At 42.7% G+C, this 21,108-nt stretch overlaps 1 protein-coding gene across 1 annotated transcript in view; it reads right to left on the bottom strand.

Annotated features, from left to right (window-relative positions):
- The window catches only part of LMO4 (LIM domain only 4), a 144,997-nt gene extending 132,889 nt beyond the window's left edge, over positions 1–12,108 (bottom strand). Inside the window, exons 1-2 of the mRNA XM_009212269.4 lie at positions 12,017–12,108; positions 2,263–2,377 (exon numbers count right to left, since the gene is read on the bottom strand). The gene's annotated coding sequence lies outside the window, so the exon portion shown is untranslated. The remainder of the gene's footprint in view (positions 1–2,262; positions 2,378–12,016) is intronic.
- Positions 12,109–21,108: the final 9,000 nt, after the last annotated feature.

Here is a 21,108-nt window from a genome sequence, read left to right as displayed (position 1 = left end):
AAGTAAAATAATATGGAGGAAATTGAATACATCAGAAGTCCTCTAAGGCAGCATGCAATGTATCATTGGAACGAATGGCTTAATAGACTCTCAGAGGTGGGAAGTGAGACTCAAAAGGAGGCATGCTTAAGTGACAGCAGAGGGTCGCTGAAGTACATTCTCAGGAGAGTAGATCTAGGCAACTCAGAACTTTTGCCGTCCTGGATAGATTATGCAAGTCTGGGACCAGAGATTAGTTGTTTGTAAGAGTAGAAAGCAGATAGAGAGCTACCACCATCCCATCATCTCTGCACATCCCTCAAGTCAACCTCAACTTCTCTAAAGAAATGTTGAACAAATAATTAAAGAGTGGCCTTTCACTGTCTGGTCCTAGACTCTAGACCCATTATTCTAGGCATCAAATCTCCCACCCAAGTAACCTTGGTTCAAGGTTGAGTGACAGACACAATGCTGGAGCAATGGGCTTGAGACTCAGGCTTCGATCTCTGACGTTTACACTGCACTCTAGAAGCTTTTGTCTCAATTATGATCAATTTTTTGATTTGTAAAACAGGAACGATGATAATATTTACCTCCATAGTATTGTTGTATGAACAATTTCCTTATAGCAATCAGTGAATGCTGGAAAATACATTATTATTGTGTTATTGTTGTTGGTGCCATGGTGGGGGTGGTGTTTTTATCCTTCTTCCTAAACACTTGCTTGGCCACAGTACAACTTCAAAATGGCATAAGTTTGGTCGATGTCACCTTCCCCATTACAGACTTCTCCTTGTTTATACAGAGTTTGGTGAATGGCTCTCAAATTAAATAAAATACAAAATATAATCTACCATCTTGGAACACACAGTACTTGATATTGCAGAGCAAGGAGCTTGCATTCTCCTGGAGCTATTCTTTTTACCTTGGCAGCAGATTAATTTTCAAATAAATGTAAGTTCCAATAGGGACAGTGCCAAAACCCAGTTGTGACAAAGCGACTAGCCAAACTAATGGAGTTATTAGGGATGATCTCTTAAGAAGAGAACTAAATGTTGATTGAATGTGAAAACTATGTAACGCTCGGCCTTCGCTTCAACAGTATGGTATTTTTTTAGGATTTGGGGCCAGCCCCCTAATTTCCAAATGCCTGGATGTATTCAGAAGTCAAACAATCCAGGTTTCTCTGAGAAAGATGAGGTAGACCACCAGACTCCCCTAACGATGATTCAGAGGAGATGCCTCTGCTTCCCTACCCTCTCTTGCTTCTTCTCCCTTTTGCAGACGTAAACATGCCACAAAACAGAGCGAGACATTTGTGAACCAGCTTTGCAGCTGCTTCATTACTCTACTAATATCAATATTAATTTTTGCAGGCTTCCTTTCTCAGCACATCAGGCTAGAGGTGCAACTTGTACACATCCTGGTGTTTGGCAAGGGTATTTGTGCGCCTGCTCTAAAGGGCACCTCCTCTGCCACATCCCCTGTGGCACCGTGCAAAAATCTGGTTCAAGCCCAAGACAGCAGGGAGAGAGCAGGGGAGGCAAAGTCAAGTCTCACAGGCCAGATCACAAAAACTGAAAAACAAGTACCTGGGTATTATGTGCCTGCCTCTCTGGTGTTTTCGCCGCCAATTTCCCACTTGGCCACATGTGCACGTTTAATTAATGTTCTGCTCATCACCTCCTGCAAGTCATTAATAATGATGCTCTGTAGACGCCGGCCCATCTCAGAGCCTGCCAGAAGCACGCCGCTGGCCACCAGCTCCCAGTCACTCCACGGCCGCCCACCGGCTGCTCACGTGGCCTTCCAGCCGGCTTTCAATACAGGAGACAGCTCAGAACCAGCCCCGTTGAATTCATCTTTCAAGTGAGATTTCTGGATGCATCCATTTCATTTCCTTCACCCACTAATGTTGTGGATGCTTTTTTTTTTTAATTCTATTAAAAAATGCAATTAAATTTGTCTCATGGAATTTGCTCTTTAAAAATCCAGACAGCTGCTTGCTCATGGTGGCATTATGCTCTTGATTCTTACACATTTTTTTCCTCATCTCTATTCCATTACTTTACTGAGGATTAAAGACAGGCTTACCAGATGGCAAATGCCAGGATCTCTTCCCACCCCCACCTCCCGTTTGGAAGACTAGTATCGTATCGGCCATAATACACAGCCCAGGTTCCTCTATGCAGCTTTTGGAAGACACGAGCAATTGTTTCATTTAAATTCATTAGCCAATGCCTAAAACACAATTAAAGGGCAGGAGGTTAGAAAGGAGAAAACCTGAGTACTGCTGGGAATGCCACGTCCGGGTCTTTCTCTGTGTGCCTCAGTTTCTTCATCTCTTCAGTCTCACTCGCTTCCTCCACCATTTCTCAGCCATAAAGCATTCATTAGGCTGTGAAGCAAATGAGGTAATGTCTGTGGTGAGATGGTTTGTGCGTTTCCAAAGAAAGACACCATATAAAAAGCATTCTGATTGCTAACAGTCAGGGATGCTGAGGATTGGGCCTGGCTGGCTTTATAAACTATTTAACTGCCTGCTTCTTGCAGAAACTATTTTTATCAGTTAATTACACATTTTTCTTATTAAATAACAATGTGAAAGCATTTCTTGCTCATTTTCCTGTCATGATTAATTTAATCTGCCTCCCTTTATTGAAAGTCCAGTTTTCTTCCCCTCATCTTATCCACCCTGATATGCTAGTAAAAGCCCCACAACTGTTCAGCCCCTTTGATGAACATTAACCCATTCTACTTCCTTCTTTTTCTTATCCGGAGTCCCTGAAAGAGTTTCTTTCTCTCCCCAAACTGTGTGCCTGGTGCCTAAGGAAGCACCGGACGTTAAAGAATGGACCTTGCCCTCACAGATGGCTTCCTTTCTCCTTTCCCTTCTCGTGCCCTCTCACAACAGGCAAATTCCCAGAGGCAGAAAAGATTGAAACCCAGCCTCCAGCCATGTCCTGCATGGGAAGGAGGCCAGAGAGTCAGCGAAGGGAGCACTGGTCATGTTCGATTTCAAAACAGGCACACATGCGATGTGACTGGGATTGGACAGGAGTGAGAGGGAACATGCCAACGCCACTGGAACTCACTGCCCTGTGGTACTCTTTTCTAAGATTGGTTATTATTAACCAAAATTACTTTTTTTCTTTTTTTTTTCTTTTTTTTGAAATGGAGTCTTACTCTGTTGCCCAGGCTGAAGTGCAGTGGCACCATCTCAGCTCACTGCAAGCTCTGCCCCTGGGTTCATGCCTTTCTCCTGCCTCAGCCTCCCGAGTAGCTGGGACTACAGGTGCCCGCCACCACGCCCGGCTAATTTATTTTTATTTTTTTGCAATTTTTAATAGAGACAGGGTTTCACAGTGTTTGCCAGGATGGTCTCGATCTCCTGACCTCATGATCCACTCGCCTCGGCCTCCCAAAGTTCTGGGATTACAGGCGTGAACCACCATGCCCGGCCTAACTAAAATTACTAATTATAATAAGCAATAATACCATTATTCCATGCTTAAGCCCTTGACATGGAAAGGGGACACTAGGCAGGCCCTCATACTATTGCTCAATGCACAGAAAGAGACTGAGCTTCAAGAAGAGAAATCACAATTTTTGAGGCAAAATAGCCAACCATGACAATGACAGAAATGGTAACAGAAGAAGTAACTGCATGTTTTTTTCTTGTGCTCCTTGTCCGGGGTAGAATACTGTACAAGTGATGGGATGGCCCTTCTGAAGTTGGGCAGCAGAAAGGCTGTGGCTTCTCTTCTGGATGCCTTCTCTCACCTGCTGGCTCACACTAAGGAAAGCAGCTGCCACGGGATAAGTTGTCCCATGATGAGGCCCAAGTGGCAAGAACCTAAGGAACAGTCAATGAAACACCGAGGCCCTTTGTCCTAGAGCCCATGAGGAACAGAATCCCACCAATAACCGCACAAGTGGGCATGGAAGCAGATCCTTCCTCCAGCTGATACAGAAAAGGACTCAGCCCCAGCCCCAAATTCATTGCCACCGCATAACCAATTTTGAGACAGAAGCACTCAGCTAATCCAATCTCTATTTCCACATCCCACAGAGACTGTGAGATAGTAAATGCCTGTTTTTCTTAAGCTGCTAAATTTGTTACTCAGTAGTAGATAACTATTACACCATCCCTCCCACAGTCAAGATAATCCAGAAATAACGTGGCATACTACAGTCATGAGGAAAAGTGCACCGCTGCCCTACCTCACGCGGGTGAACTCGTTAATCAACCAAAACCCTCTTTCTTTTTGGATGTGGTCTTACAACCCTTCCCAACACAACTCTCCAAGCAGGCACCCCCAAACAGTTGTTCAGAGATGGAAGAAAACTCTTGCTGTCCCTAGAACAATGCAAAGAGAAGAAAACTCCAAGTTAGAAGACCTGATTTCTACTTACAAGCCAACAGGCTTTGGGCAGGTCATTTACACTCTCTGAACTTCGTTTTCCCCATTGATAAAGTGGAGATAATCTGTTTGGATGTTCTGAGGCATAAGGAACAGAATACTCAACTTAAAAAGTCTGAAGAGAATGTTGTCTTTCCTAGTCTGCCACCTTCTATGTGTTGGCATCTCCTCTTATGGCCACAGGACAGTTGTAGCAGCTCCAAACCTTATTCCTTCCCAAACTAATGCTCCTGGGCACAAAAAGGAAGCATTCTTGTCTTCTGGTCTATGGGTAAGAAAAAATTTCCCCAAAAAGTCCCCTAGCAGAACTCCGCAAGTGTCATCTTGGCCAGAACCAGCTTACACGCCTACCCCTAAAATCATCACTGGCTGAGTGGATCGAGATTACCCTGATTGTCTGAGACCACCCACACTTGACACCTGAGGCTGGGAGAGGCCTGACCTCCCCTGGAGCCTATGGCCATCCAGAGAAGAGCTGGCAAAATTTGAAGTTCTGTGCATGTAAAATGAAGAGGGGCAAGTTGCTGTTGGGTAAGTGTGTTAGTTTGCACAAGCTAGGCCATGCTGGAGTATAACATACATGATGGTTTAACCCAATAGAAACTTATCTCTTGCCCACACTACATGCCCAGCACAAGTCAGTGAAGGGCTCTTTCTTTTTGCACAGAGTGACTCAGGATCAGATTCACAGAGGATCCATCCTATCAGCACAAAGCCTCAGGTTTACTCCAGCAGCAGAGGAAGAAGCTGGAGAGGTCACTTTCACTCATATTTCTTTGGACAGAACCAGTGAGTGGCCCTACGCAACTGAAAGTGTAGTCTCCCATGTACTGGAAAGAGGAAAATGAAGCAGGAATTGTTTTGACCCTACTAGGCAAACAACAATGTCTGCAATAAAGTCTTATCTCCTCACAAGGTTTTTGTGACATTCAAATGAGATAATGTATTAATTCATTTTTCAAACACTCATTAAGCACATAGATCTACCAAGCACTGGACTGGGATAGAAACAAGGATCAATAAGACACAGTTGCCACCCTCTTAGCAGACATAAGCACTCAGAAGACACCAACCTTATCAGAATATCATTCAAATTTTGTTTGCCCTTTTCTTCCCCTTCCAGGCCCTGAGTGCTCACCTCACAAATGTTATCTCCCTATTGTTGGCTTAAAAGCTTTTGCAATGGTTTCAAGAGGGGTCATTGCCAGAAAAGACAGAGGACTAATAGAGAGTGGCACAGCATCCAGGGACTGTAGTAGAAGATGGCAAGACACTTACAGATGTCATCTTTTACTTAATCTCTCTTATCTCACAGAGTGTTAAAAACAATGAGTTTTTACATGGTTTCTTTCCAAAATCCTTTTTGCGTGGTGCACGAGAGAGAAGAGATTCCTGCCTGAGTCAGTTCTAACGGTCCACTCCCCTCCCTCCCCAAGCCGGTCTCCTTTAGCCAGCATTATCAGCAACTCAGTGTTTGATGGCTTCACCCCTTTCATGAGTGTGAGCGTCCTAAAGAAGAGGTCATGATGCTGTTAGGATTGACTAGGTTGCACTTACAGATAGACCCTAAAATTGCAGTGGCTTAATATAAAGTGCTCACCAGGATCACCTGGTCAGTTCAGGGCTGAAGGGAGGGTTTTTCTCCATATGGTCTTCAGAGACCCAGGCTGATGGTGGTTTTCCATTTTCAACCACGGTTTCTAAGGTTGCCCTAGGCATTGAGCAAACCACCAACCAGAGAGAAAAGATCATGGGCAGTGCATGTGGGAGGTTTTCAGTGGGCTGGGCCTGAAAATAGTACCTAGCACTTCTGCCCACAAACCACTGGAAAGAACTCAGTCATGTGACCACACCTAACTGCTAGGGGGGGCTAGGATACATCATTTAATCGTGTGCCCAGGAAGAAAGAAGAACAGATTTTGGTGGACAGCTAGCAGTCTCCCCCACACTCACCCACACAACCTCCTATTTTTCAACTTGGCAAAAGCTGAGACCAGGGAGTAGTTCTATACAGCAATGTACTCTTTGGCCTGCCAAGAGACCACATTTTTTATGGGAGAAGATGTACAAATATCTTGGTGCTATTAATGGGCAAAGATCTGACCCACCACCCATTTTTCCTGTGGTATCACTACACCTAGATTCTTGGTTAAGTCCTCCAATACTAGACATAAAACCTTAAGGATATGAAGTGAACCAGACATTTCCAACCTAGGAGAAACCAAGGGATGCTTCCCATGTAAAATTCATCTTTTTCCAAACAGTAACCAAAAAGATAAAGGCTTATGTGACAATAAATTCAACAGCCATGAGACTTAAGGAGGGGGCTTCCTAGACACATTCCATTCATTCACCCACTGAACACGTTTACTGAACATCCATTGTGTGCCAGGCACTGTATTAGGCACAAGAGATACACTGATGAACCAGAATGATGTGTCTTGTGGACCTCAGAGACTAGACCCAAGGAAGAAAGTATACAAGAATATAAAGGAAACACATATCATGATAATTATAAGAGAAAAATCGGCCCAGGCAGAGCATAACAGCAGGAATAGGGAAGGGTGATGTGTAAATGAAGACCCTAAGGATAAGGTGGTAGCAAAGGGAGTGGGGGAGGAGGTAGGCACTGCAAGTAGAGGACACAGCGTGTGCAGGGGCTGGAAAAGGGAGAGTTCGGCGTGACCAAGGAACAGAGAGTGGCCAGTGTGGCTGAAGATGAGGAGGGAAGCATGAGTGGGAGATGAAACTGAAGAAGCCGGCCAGAACCAGATCATAAAGAGTTTTATAGGTCATGATGGGAGGCATTTGAAGTTGCGTCTGAATGAAACAAGAAGTCATCAAGGCCTTTAAGACGTGAAGGGACAGGATTTCAACTGTATTAGTTAGCTAGGGTGGCCATAACAAAGTACCACAGCATGAGTGACTTAAAGAGCAGAAATTTACTGTCTCATCATTGCGGAGGCTAGAAGTCCAAGCGCCAGGTGTTGGCAGTGTCATTTCCTCCTGTAGCCTCCGAGGGAATATCAGTTGCAGGCCCCTCTCCTAGCTTTCGGGGGTTGGCTGGCAATCTTTGGCACTACTTGTAGATGGTGCTTAATTGTGCCTTCACATCGTCTTTTCTCTGTACAAGGCTCTTTCTCTTGAAGCAGCATTCTTTTTATAAGGACAACAGTCATATTGGGTAGGAGCCCACTCTAATTCCGCATGACTTCATCTTAACTAACTATATCTGCAACGACCCTATTTCCAAATATGGTCACATTCTAAGGTACTGTGGTTACAACCTCATATAATTTTGGGGTGGGGACACAAGTCAACCTATAAAACCCACATTTTAAGATTAGTCTCTGCTAAGTATGAATGGGAAGAAGGGGTGATTGGAGTGGAGGTGCAGTGGCAAGATCTGGAAGACGAGAGTCACTGCTGCCAAGGTGAGAGTTGATATGGGCCTGGGCTAGGTGTCCCAGGAGATATTTTGTTGATAAAACTAGCATGACTGCTGATAGACTGTATTTCACCGGCCAGGGAAAGGGGTGAAGCAAAAATGACACTTCAGTTTCTGGCTTGAGCAAGGAGGGAGATGTTGATGCAATTGAGGAGATGAAGAGGAACTGGGGGATAGAGACATGTTTTGGGGTAGACTCCCATGGTTTTATTTGAGTAATGTTAAGTTTGAGATATGTATGAACCATCCAAGTAGATATACCAAGTAGACAGTTGCATATAAGGATCTGGAGCTCCAAGAAGAGTTCTGCTCTAGAGATTTAAATGTGGAGTCATGAGTACAGAGAGGAATTAAGTCACCAACAACAACTGAGGTGCAGAGTCATTGTTGCTCCTTTTCAGGGTTGGTCATTCTTTTCAGAGGGCTGAGATCCTGACTGTCAAACAAGCCAACCCCTGACTGTTCCATCTCAGGCTTCACACAGATTCTCTGGGTCCTTGGTTTCTAGAGAACATGAAGACAGTGCTTCAAATTCTCTCCCAGGTTTAGACAAACTGTTCATCATCTATGTCCAACAACACCCACACAGCCCAAAGTATACAGCTACCTACATTGGTGAACACACAGACACACGCCCCGTCCCTTCAACAGAAATGACCTAAACTTTGTGAGGTTCACATGTCCCTAGAGATGATCTCATTTGCCTGCTTCAAAAGCGCTTTGGTCTGCACAGCCTGTAGCAGCAAATTTACACTTCAAAAAGCAGACAGCTTTTTCCACATCTTATTCACTTAATGGGTGAGAATGTAAAATTAGTTCCGTTGCTGATGAGGACCTTGAGCCAAATGAAAAGTGTTCATTTGTCAGCACAGACTTACAGCCTGAGACATGATTATATAGCTAATCCAATAATGGGTTTTGATGCTGAGCATTTATTTATATACAGTATGTCTTGTTATCTGTTGATAATCAGGACCTACAATTTACTCTTTCTTGTGCGAGTAGTGTGAAATAGCAACATCTTCCAGACATATTGCATTTAAGTACCAACATGCAAACACATACAAAAAGCGCCATCATCAGCAAAATATTTTATTTGCTTTCTTTAAGAAAGAGAGAGAGAACCAATGCATGTATTCAGGCTTTTATATTTTTAAATACAATAGTTTTAAATAACATGTGAGGTCTCTTTCAAGGCTATATAAGGGTTAAAAAAAAACCACTGAAAACAAAATTTCCTTTATCATTTTGATCCACCCTAATCAAGTAATTTCTTCCTCTTGCCCTCTAAAAATTCTATCTGCAGGACAAATCCTACACATATTTTTACATATAATGGTATAAACCAAAAAGATACCTGGTGAAAATCTTCACAGTGCCACCAACTGACTCTCTGACTACCTGAATCTTTCAGACACTCTGCTTGTTGCAAAGATGCACATTATCACCATGTGAGCATGGGAACTGTAATAATTATCTCAGGCAAAATCTTTCTTTAAAAAATAGTAACTTAAAATTCAATATAAAACCACCACATTTCTATAAACTCTTGCAGAGACTACATACTGCTGCATTATATTGTTTCTTACCCTGTGGACGAGCGTAAATGTCTGTCACTAAAATATAGGGACACTCTCATCCTAATATAAATATAAAATGCATAAAATCCAACATTTAAAACAACCAGGCATTTTTATAGGTATGATGTATTGTCACATATTCCAGCTATAATAAAGCCTACGGGAAGGGAAAGGCACGTCAGGATTAAGTATTCTGTTAATTGCAAATGTGTAGCACACCTGCAAAATCTGTGGAAAATCCCACATTTTGGAAAAGTCACTGCAAGTTCCTTTCCATGCTACCATCTCTTGGACAGGCCTAGAAAAATCCAGAACAAATGCAGAAAAGCATCAGAGAGCTGTTATCTCCAGTTGCCACTTTTCCCTGCTTAGTAATCCCCAGCCCAAAGGAAGCTGAGAGGACTGGTCACTCTATGATATATGAGAATGAAGGGGGGCAAGCACACTTTTTTAAACTGAAATTTATTCCACAATAAATACTTCAATGTTGGTGGGACATGATGTTTTATTGGATTACACTCGTTTGCTAGAGAAATCACACTGGGAATAGCAAAGCTTGCGGTTTTGTGGGTAATGCATTTGTAGATGGGAGGGCTTTACACTGGAAGCGTGTTGAAGAAGGATAACAAGCCAAATTAGGAAATAGCTAAATACATGCAAATCTATATTAGGGCAATACATGGCCGCGTTAAGTCCAAGAGCTTTTTGCGGCAGTTGCTTTACCTAGGCCGGATAATTCATTAGGTTTTGACTCTGGTAAAGATTAAATGAATATAGCATACATTACATTCTTACTTTCGTCGCAGAAACAAATCTTCCTTGTACCAGCCAGTGTAATCTTCAGAGTTTTCGTTATATAAAACACCTCAAGAAAAATGCACCTCAGTAAGATTTACACTTTATTACTCTAATGATTCTACAAACACTACCACAATGTGATGAAAGACAGAGTAGTCCTGGACTGATTGAGAGCTAATAAAAATCAGTACTGAAAACTGAAAAGAGCACCCTTATCATCTTTCTTTCATTTAGAGCTGATTACTAGGGGATTATAATGCAATCACAGCAATGTGTGAGAGGTAGCTATGGGAACCAGTTTTAACTGTTTATCTAGCCAAAGATCTTAATTTAAGTTTGAACACTCTGATTCATTTATATGTAAGACACCAAGGAGACAAAATGCAGAAGAAACAGATGCGCACTTGTTCTTTCCATTTAACTTCGTAAGCTACCAGCCAATTTGTCTTTCAGGGACAAAATTAATTTCTGATGACAATGTGAGCAAGTAATAAACTAGAAGTTCCTGTCCTGGGAAACTTGTTAATGCCATGTAATGTTCTGGAGTTATTTAGGAGGGGAAGAAAGAGATTTGCTCCTGGAGTTACGGGGACGTCTGTAACAGACTTGCCTTTGTCCTAGCTCTTAGTCACCCCTGCAGAGGTTTATGACACCTTTTCTAGAAGTTGAATTGGGAAAGTTCAAAAGCAACCATGTTGCTTACCATTTCTTTCCTATGGAGTATTTTTAAACTTCTCATTGTCCTTCATATTCTCCGCATGATTCAGAATTGCTCAGAGCACAAACCTCTGGCCCATTGTTTCCTGGCCTTGGCATACAGGCAAGGTGAGTAATGATGAGATGATCAATGAATCATAAGGCTTCCTTCGTGGGTCCCACGTTGCTATAGAACACAGCCCTTTGCAGACAAGTGCACTCAACCTGAGGGGCTCGAGGCCATGGCAAACACTTCACAGAGGAGCCCAGGATGTGTGCCAGGACATCTCAGTGATGGCACTCAGTGTGCTAATCTGCTGCCAGCCAGAGAGAAGGGTGCCAGTCAGCTAGATGAAAGGCTTGCACATACTTACTTGGATGGGAATTGAGACTGGCCACCTCCTTGAAAGTATCTATGATGCTACCTATTTCCTCATATCAGCGAGAATAACCATAACAACAATAATAAAAGCTAGCACTTACCGAACATTTACTGTATAACAGAGAATAAGATGGACACTCTACATACATTAGTTCATTTAGTTAGCTCAAAATTCTATGAAGAAGTCATTTTTATGGCCATTTTTTGGGCAAGGAAACTGAATTACACAAAACCTAACTTGTCCAATGTCATGGCTAGCAAATGCAAAAGTCAGCATCCGAACTCCATCTGTCAGACTACAAAACTGATGTGTTCTAGCACTCTGAAAGGGAAACCTTGACAGCGTTCTTTATCTTGGTCATTAACGTTTTGCCATCTTATTACAGTAGTCACCTCTTGTCTGCAGGGGGTGCACTCCAAGACCCCCAGTGGATACCTGAAACTGAGGATAGTACTGAACCCCATGCAGACTATGTTCCTGCCTATATATACACACTTATGATAAAGTTTGATTTCCAAATTAGGCACAGTGAAAAATTAACAACAATAACTAATAAAATAGAACAATTATAACAATATGCTGTAATAAATTATGTGATTGTTCGCTCGCTCTCTCTCTCTCCCTCTCCGCCTCTCTCTCTCTCTCTCTCTCTTTCTCTCTCTCTTCCCTCCTTCTCTCTCTCAAAATATCTTATTGTACTGTACTCACCTATTTTCAGACTCAGTTGACCACGGGTAACCGAAACTGTGAAAAGAGAAACCACAGATAAGGGCACTAACGTACATACCCAGTTTTTTCTATCTCTGGATTGTGTTCGTCTGTTAACCCATAGGCTCTGTGCTCCGCTCCTCACTCACTCCCACCCCCGACTTCCCCAGCTTGTATTTTTCTGCTCTCCGGGGGAACTCCCCACGGCATAATGGCTGTCCATTAGTGTGTTTTTAAAACCTCGCTTTCTCCTATCCTCTGACAGTTTTCATATGCTCCACATGAAGAATCCTTTTCCAGAAATACTTTTGAAGAAAGTCTAAAGTAAGCTGAAAAGTATTACATTTTTCATCTCAACGGGGAAATGGATTTACGAAAAGGAGAGAAGAGCCTGCAGGTCTTTCAGATTTTAAAAAGAATTCAACACACTGCTGCACTGGCACTGGGAACACATCTATCACAGAAACCAAGAGAGCATCTGCATTTACACGCGGAAACGATTCCCTCGTCCTTGATCACGATAATGACTTAGAGTTCCGCTGAGCCTTTCATCCGGAGGGACGCCATGGCCCCTGCAAAAGCCAGCCCAGTGAGAGGCTCCCTCCACCACCAAGGCGCTGCTTCCTCCAAGGTGAAAGGAGGAAACGGCTCTATTAGGGGAAAATTGAAAAGGACAAGCAAGCACTGTAAATTCTGTTTCCAAAGGCAACTAAAATAACAGCTGGACTGTCCTTATTTAATTACCCCATCTAGAACTTGGGCATAGCAATGTGGTCCCAAAGAAACAGTCTACAGAGCATCAATAGCAAGACATACATAAAAGAAGGGAGTTGCTTTCCAGACCTAGAGAAAGCCATGATCTGTGAACACCGGGACATTTTACTAATTGCCCTATTTCCGGTTTTTAAACCTAGGTCAGGCAACTGGGGGACATTCCCTAAACAATTTCCACATGCTTCCCCTTGACCTCAGGAGTCCAGTGGGATGAGTGCAATGACAGACACAGGCTAGTTTGCTGTTTGGGGCAGCGCAGAGCTGCTTCCCTAGCTGAGTGTAAACAATTGTATGAAACACAACCAGCGTCACCGGCTATTGTTCTGCAGGTCCTGGAACCCAGAGTGAAAGTCAGACTCACCCTCAGCAAGGCACAACTTAGAAGTTGCTGTTCCAGCCAGGCGGCGGGTGGGCCCTGGGCTAGCCACACATCCTTAGCTAATCCTCGGGTGGCAACCTGTCTCTGTCAGGAGGTGCCGCTTGTCCTCTGCCTGGAATTCCTCTCTCCTATTTCCATCCTTATCCACCACCAATACTCCACTCAGGTGTCATCTTCTCTAGGTAGCCCTTCTAGAACTCCTTAAAGTTGGGCTAACTGTGCCCCCTCTGTGTTTCCATAGCATCATGCACATACCTCAGGAACGCCATCACCCACATTGTATGATAAATAGGCATCATTTATTGAAGACACATGTGCCACTCACCATGCTACGCACTTTACACATAACTATCTCTTTTCACCGGAGGTACTATTATCCCCATTTTACAGGTGAGGGAGTTGAAGGTCAACAAGATTGAAGTCCTGCAACTAGTAAATGGCAGAATTGGGATTTGAAATTAGGACTTTCTGCCCCCACAACCCATACTTGCCTCCAATGGCTTCAGCACCCTGAGGCTGGAATCCTATTGCGTCCATTTCAGTAGCCCCAGCACTAGCACATACTAGGCACTTACAGGCCCTCGGTGTACACTGATTGCACTGACACCACTGGGGGAAGTCTATGGGGAGCTAACTGACCCATATTAGGGTAGCGAGCTGGCCTCAGTAGCCTGGCATGCTACTAAACTATTCTGATTTGTCTGGGTAAAAATGGAGCTGTTTTTTGTTTGTTTGTTTTTGTTTTTTAAAAAAAAGAAAGAAAGAAAGTTGAAACATTTAGGCAGGGTCCTTGGTGTTATGCTGACACTTCAGAAAATGTGTTGTCTTCCTGAATTCAGGTGTTCTTTTCACTGAATTCCGTCAAACCGGTTCTGCATATTGACACAAGAGGTGTAACCTATAGCGATTCAATTGTTATGCATCACTGCATAATCACTTCTGTCATCCATCCCTGTCCTTCTCAGCAAGGCTGCTGCTGCCACTGTGGGAGCAGCTGCATATTTCCCCAGAGAGTGAGTGTGCTGGAGCACCCCGCGTGGCGTGCAGGGATCGTGGCGGCAGAGCCCACCTCTGTGGGATAGCAAGAGGCTATGCTGTCTGACAGGTGGGCAGCCCTGTTCATCCTTCTCCTTTCTTTTCCACATCCAGGAACTCAAGTCCATCCTTTCTTTTGTCTTCATAAGGGTCTCCCTTCCATCCTTTCTCATTGTCCCTGCTACTGCCCTGGCGCAGGACATAAGCAAATTGCTATTGGCCTCCTGATTCCAGTTGGCCTAGGTCACTCTGCATGCTGCCGCCATGTCATCCCTACCCTGACTTACTGAATACCTCATCCTGCCTGATCTTCAAAAGCTAGCTTTGATCGCCTTCAGCATAAAGTCTACAGTCTCTTGATGCCCAAGCCCTCCACCAGCTACCATTCCAAGCTTATTTTCTACTATTCCCCAAGTTAACCCTGCTGAAATTTTAGCTGTTGTCCTCACTGGTCCCCAAACCAGCTCTGCTCTGCACTGACCCCACATCCATACACACCTTGCCCTTTGCTCAGGCCAACCCAATGCTTGCTCTTCTCTGGAATCACCAATGATGGCCGTCTTCTTTGAACTCTCATAGCTCCTGTCCACTTTACAGTCAGTGATCTGGTATATCATCTTAGGTAAATGTATGTTGTTGTTTAACTTTGTAGATATTTGTATACAATATTCCTAGGGAAATCATAGGTTCCTTGTGGGTGGAGACCTCTTTCTCACCTATCTCTGCCCCATGAGGACCTAGAACAGGCAGTGTTTTAGTGATTGTTCAATGCCATTTAGATAGACTGTGCACGCTCCATTCCAGGCATCCCAGAGTCCCTGGAATTCCCCAAATGTATCATTTTATCTCTTATTTCCAGGTATTTGCATGAGATGTTCCTTTTACCTGGAACTCCTCAACTTTCACACTCCCCACTCCTCCGGCTCTGGTTTTCCTGGAAAGCTACTTGGCCTCAGCTTAGACATCACTGCTTTCAGAGAGTCCTCCCTTACCTCCATAAGGCCAGATGAGGGTTGGATCCCCCAGCAGCTATGTTAACTCCAATCAGTGACAGTTATACTATGTGTTTGTTAAGACTCTTTGGATTATGTGTGATGGAGAAGCAACTCAAGCTAAGAAAAGTAGGTAATCTATTGGCTCAGGTATCTGCAAAGGCCAGGGTAAAGCTGGACTCAAAGTATGTGACCAGTTTACATTCTCTCTTGGTTTCTCCTCATTCTCTTTCACTTTTTCTCTACCTACTGGCTCTGCTTCTGATCCTCTATGCAGCAGAAACTAGAAAGGGGAAGAGAGTGCTAGAGGAGAGTCTGACTTTGAGGACACTGGGTTTACATCATCACAACAGCCTCCGAGGAAACAGAGCTGCCTTCTCCCAGCAGCCACACAGTAAACCCCAGGGAACTACTCTCATTGAGCTTGCTTCAGTTTGCAGGTTTATTCCTGGGCTAATCACTGTGGCCGCAGACATGGAGATGAAGTCTGTCACCTGCCCACCACCACAGTGTCATGGGGAGTAGGGGTGAAATACTATGATTGCCACCCTTCCCAAAACCACTTGGAATTGAAAAAGACAACTTCCCCATAGGAAAGAGAATCTTATTACAAAAAAAAAAAAAGGATACTAGATAAACAAAAACAATATATACTCACTATACAACATCTTTCTGCCTCTTGCATCTGCTGAAAGCTACCTGTGGATATAACTGTGCCTTGATCGTCATCTGTCCTTGGTACCTAGCACACGGGAATGTCCAACCAATATTTGTTAAATATATGAATGAATGGATTCTCTGAGTGCCAATCAAATATCCTGAGTTCTAGACAAGGAAACACAATATCCTGTTTTAAAAAGCCTAAGAGTTCATTCAGTGTCCACGGGCCACTGCTGTTTGGCTTTCCCAGCTAATGCAGTACTGGCTACCTGTGGGTTTTTGGAGAACCCACGTTGACTGCTCAACAAATTCATAAAGTGTCCAAAGAAGGACCCTAAATTTACCTTAGATCTGGCAAGATGTGAGCCTAAGGTCACTCACCTACCTCCTTAGGCCTGGGTCCATCCAATGCTGTGATTACAAAAATACACAAAGCAGCACTCTATCAAGGCAGAGGACAACAGGAGAGATGCTTCAGAAAATCAACAAGATGCCTGTGTTTCTCACCAGATGGAAGTAAAAAAATGTGGTAAGTGAGTTGCTTTATTTGACCATTCTGTTAGTATATGCTAACAACATAAGAATATTCCACTCTGAGATTATAATAAAATTTGGCTTCTATGCCCCTACTCAATGGCAAGCTCTTAGAGCACAAGGACCCTATCTTTAACTACTTTGTAATTCCCACAGTGATTGGCACAACAAAGATGCACAGAGAGGCTGGAGCTAAAGTACCTCAATCTATCTGGAGTTTTCATAAATCTAATTCTGCAGACCCAAATCTGTTATGATACTGACTTTCAGAGACAGTGCCATCACCTTGATTGACTCGCTGCTTCCAGAAGAACTTTATTTATAATGATGGAGTTCTTGTATTTCTTCTTAGGTCCTCTCATTAACATAAACAAAAATGCTTTTAAAATCTATTTTAAAATGTGAGTCTTACCCATTTTCTTGTCATCTGCCAAATGCCTGTAGTCTTTCTAATGAATTAGGCACCACAACGTACAATAAATGTGGTGCTCATACCCACTGGTGCATCTTTACATAATTTTGGCCAAATGCACACACACACACACACACATATACATACACACAGACACACATCTTTAAAGAATAAGTTCCTGCCGGGCACGGTGGCTCAAGCCTGTAATCCCAGCACTTTGGGAGGCCGAGACGGGCGGATCACAAGGTCAGGAGATCGAGACCATCCTGGCTAACACGGTGAAACCCCGTCTCTACTAAAAAAAATACAAAAAGCTAGCCGGGCGAGGTGGCGGGCGCCTGTAGTCCCAGCTACTTCGGAGGCTGAGGCAGGAGAATGGCGTAAACCCGGGCGCAGAGCTTGCAGTGAGCTGAGATCCGGCCACTGCACTCCAGCCCAGGCGACAGAGCGAGACTCCATCTCAAAAAAAAAAAAAAGTAAAGAATAAGTTCCTTTAGAATCCTTATGGGGTATGATATGAGAAAGCTATATTCCTTAGTCTCAGGATGCCCAGGCATTACAAAAAATTTTGGAACAAACTTTAAGAAGGCTTATTTCAAACCTTAAATTTGTTGAAATTTTTGGTTTATTACCATAGTAGTCTTTTTTTTTTTGTTTGAGAGGGAGTCTCGCTCTGTAGCCCAGGCCCAAGTGCAGTGGCGCAATCTCGGATCACTGCAAGCTCTGCCTCCCGGGTTCATGCCATTCTCCTGCCTCAGCCTCCTGAGTAGCTGGGACTACATGCGCCCGCCACTGCGCCCAGCTAATTTTTTGTTTTTGCATTTTTGTAGCGATGGGGTTTCACTGTGTTAGCTAGGATGGTCTCGATCTCCTGACCTTGTGATCCGCCCGCCTCGGCCTCCCAAAGTGCTGGGATTATAGGCGTGAGCCACCGCGCCCGGCCCCTATTAGTCTGTTTTTACACTGCTGATACAGACATACCCAAGACTGGGCAGTTCACAAAAGAAAGAGGTTTAATAGGCTTACAGTTCTACATGGCTGGGGAGGCCTCATAATCATGGCAGAAGGCAAGGAGGAGCAAGTCACATTTTATGGGGACAGTGGCAGGCAAAAAGAGAGAGCTTGTGCATGGAAACTCCTGTTTTTAAAACCATCAGATCTTGTGAGACTTATTCACTAAGAACAGCACGGGAAAGGCCCAACCCCATGATTCAGTTATCGCCCACTGGGCCCCTTCCACAACGTATGGGAATTATAGAAGCTACAAGATGAAATTTGAGTGGAGACACAGAGCCAAACCCTATCAATTAATAAGTACATCTTGGTGTAAAACAATTGGTGCTATTGTCATCTAATTTACTTTCCAAAGACTTCTGTTAACTTTATAGCAAAATATGATAACTTTTTAATAATACTAAAGATATAATTAACTAATAATCTTCTATCTGATCTTTGCACCATCATTCTCTCTTTATCCTTCACAACTTGGATTCACAAATGCTTCTTAAACACATTGCAGCCTCCTTAAGGAGAACTCTAATTATGTATTTATTCTCCAAATCTCCTGGCAAGTCTATAATTCAACTATCTTAGCTGGTATTCCAGAACTTCCCTAAGCTCCCAGCTCTTATGCTAACTGATGACTTCCTGCACTATTACCACATGGACACTCTGCACTCGGCTTTCTGAATCACCCACCAAACACTGAATACAGCAGGCTTTGCTTCTTGGCTGTAATATACTCTTTGCCTCAATTATTTGGCCTCTCTTATTCATCAGTCAAAATTCTACTTTTTCTTCAAAGGGCAAAGTATGTCCTACAAACATAAGAAGGCTTCCCTGAGCCCCTAATCCTACAGAGTTCCCAACCTGTGCATTCATGGGACTGTGAAGATCTGGTCTCTGACCTGGAACTTAGGTACTGATGTCTACCTTATCTCTGTTTTCCCCTAATTTTCCCTGCATATATTTACAACTCCATTGGGTAATTAACATAAGGAGCACAGAAATTAGTTTGTTATACTTCCCTATGTTATTCAGCCCAACATTGTAATAGTTTCTCAATAAATGTTTAATTTAAAAAAAAAAAATCTGGCTGTTTTCTGATATATCCAAATAACATTAGAAGAAAAAATCTTCTATTTTAAACCACTTAACTATTCCTTCTTTAATACAGGATAAGTATGAGCTAAAAAGACAGTTAACTAAAGAGTGAGTAGAGTTCTAATTAAGAAAGTTCTCTCTTGAGAATTGACTTCTTCATAGAGTATGGGGTTAGGAGTTTATTTAGGAAAGGAGAGGACAGACTATAAGGTGGCAGTCTCCTGCATGGGTCTTTCCCACTGTTTACTTCGAGGTAATGCATACACTCAGGAGAGCAGATACATCCATGTTCAGAGACAAATGCAAAATTATAGAACAAGGAGCTCTGGTTCACGATGATGTTCTGAGCACAGATCTCTGCCTTCCCTTCCTCCAAAGATCCTATAGAAATTATAGAAAAGATGTCTTTTAAAATAATGAAACCAAAACTGTTCGGGAAAAGTAGAATGCAACGTAGCCTAGAAATGGAGGAATTCCTGGACGCCACAAAGCACGTGACACTAGAATGACAGTGAAATGAGAACTGAAGAAGCTGCAAGGAAGTCCTGGACAAATTCCAAGCTCAACAAATGCAGAGCTGGAGGGGTAGGGAGACGTAGCAGGGTGGGGAGTGAGAAACCATGGAGCAATTAATTAAAAGAACTGCATTTGGAACAGCTGAACCAATGAGGCAACTATTCCCCACACCCCTTGCCCGTGCCTGCAGATCAGTTAACAATTTAGTGGCTTTTGCCTTCCAGTTAAAGCCAGAAGAATTTCTCCCTAGAGAAGGGGAGTATTCTGCCTAGACGAGGGTCCTGTATTGGGCCTGGACACTGAGGTAGAAACAGAGTAGAGTTGGAGAGAATTCTGGACTTCTGCAACAGCTGCCAAGGAGAAAACTGTAAAATGTAAGGCACTCAGCCTTAAATATTAGATAACCAGTTATCCTGGGTGACTCAGACTGCTCCAGTTTATGTTATAATCTCCACACAATTAACATTTTTTCTTTCACTCTCAAATATGTCCTAGCTTGAGTTATAAGTTATGTAGTCACTTTATCCCTGAGTGAAAAACCATGAAGACACAGTTTTCAAACCCAAGCCCAGACACTGTATAAAAGGATTCGATCCTTCCCAGACTTGTCTGTCTGTTCAAATCATCATCCATACATTGGGCTCTCACATCATTTGTCCAACACAAGACTTGGATGCCATAGTAAACACAAATGCAAATGTGGGTTCTTACATGTTTGTCTTATTAGGCACTTCATAATCTGCAATTGATATTTTAAAAGATTGTCACTAAAATGAAAACCGAATTTTAAATTCTCTTAAATTTTAGGACTCATTAACTCCTAAGAATACATAGTAGAGACACATTCCAAGAATTACTAAATATTTAAGGAAATGATGAAAGCAAAGAAGGGAGAACAGTTTACCTTATAGGGAACAGAGATTATTCAAAAAATAAAATAACATTGTTTAAAAATTCAATTAATTTCATAAGAGATTCAAGAGGACGACATACTCAATAACCAAAAACAAGGTGCTGTTTTTCTTAAATTGTTCAGAGAACAAAAAGGAATTATTGGAAATAGAAAAACATGATATCTAAATAAGAAATTTAATGGACAATCTGAATAACTGAATACACTATGGATGACAAATGGAGATTTGGAAGACTCCAAGAAATCTGTCAAAATATGGCACAAACTGTCAAGATAGCAAATGTGATAAAAGGTAGAGATTATGGGGTCAGTAACTGGCTAATCAGAATTCTAGAAACATAGGACAAAAGCTACAGAAGCAAAGAAATAACCAAAGACATAATACAAAAGAAGTTTTCGTTCTGGTGGAAGACACAAGTCTTCAGATTTAAAAGCCAGACCACATGATGAGCAGTGTGAATTTAAAAAAAAGAAAAAGAAAACAGAAAAAGAAAGATCCATTTCAAGATATATCCTGATGAAATTTCAGAAAGCCAAGGATGAAGAGAAAATCTTACACTACCACAGAGAAAAAATAGACTATTCACAATAAAGGGTAGATTGACAGATTTCTTATCAACAATACTTGATGCTAAAAAGTAAGTAGAGTAGTGCATTCAAAGTCCTAAGAAAAATTATTTCAAAATTAGAATTATGTATTCAACTGTAGGAGGGAAAGGTAATATTTTTCTTCACCCATCACAAGGATCATGGCAGACACTCCTATAACAAAAG

The sequence above is a fragment of the Papio anubis genome, chromosome 1 (genome assembly GCF_008728515.1).
Source record: "Papio anubis isolate 15944 chromosome 1, Panubis1.0, whole genome shotgun sequence".
NCBI classification, from domain to species: domain Eukaryota; kingdom Metazoa; phylum Chordata; class Mammalia; order Primates; family Cercopithecidae; genus Papio; species Papio anubis.
Note: the sequence above shows the minus strand (reverse complement) of the source record. Positions and strands in the feature narration are given on the sequence as shown.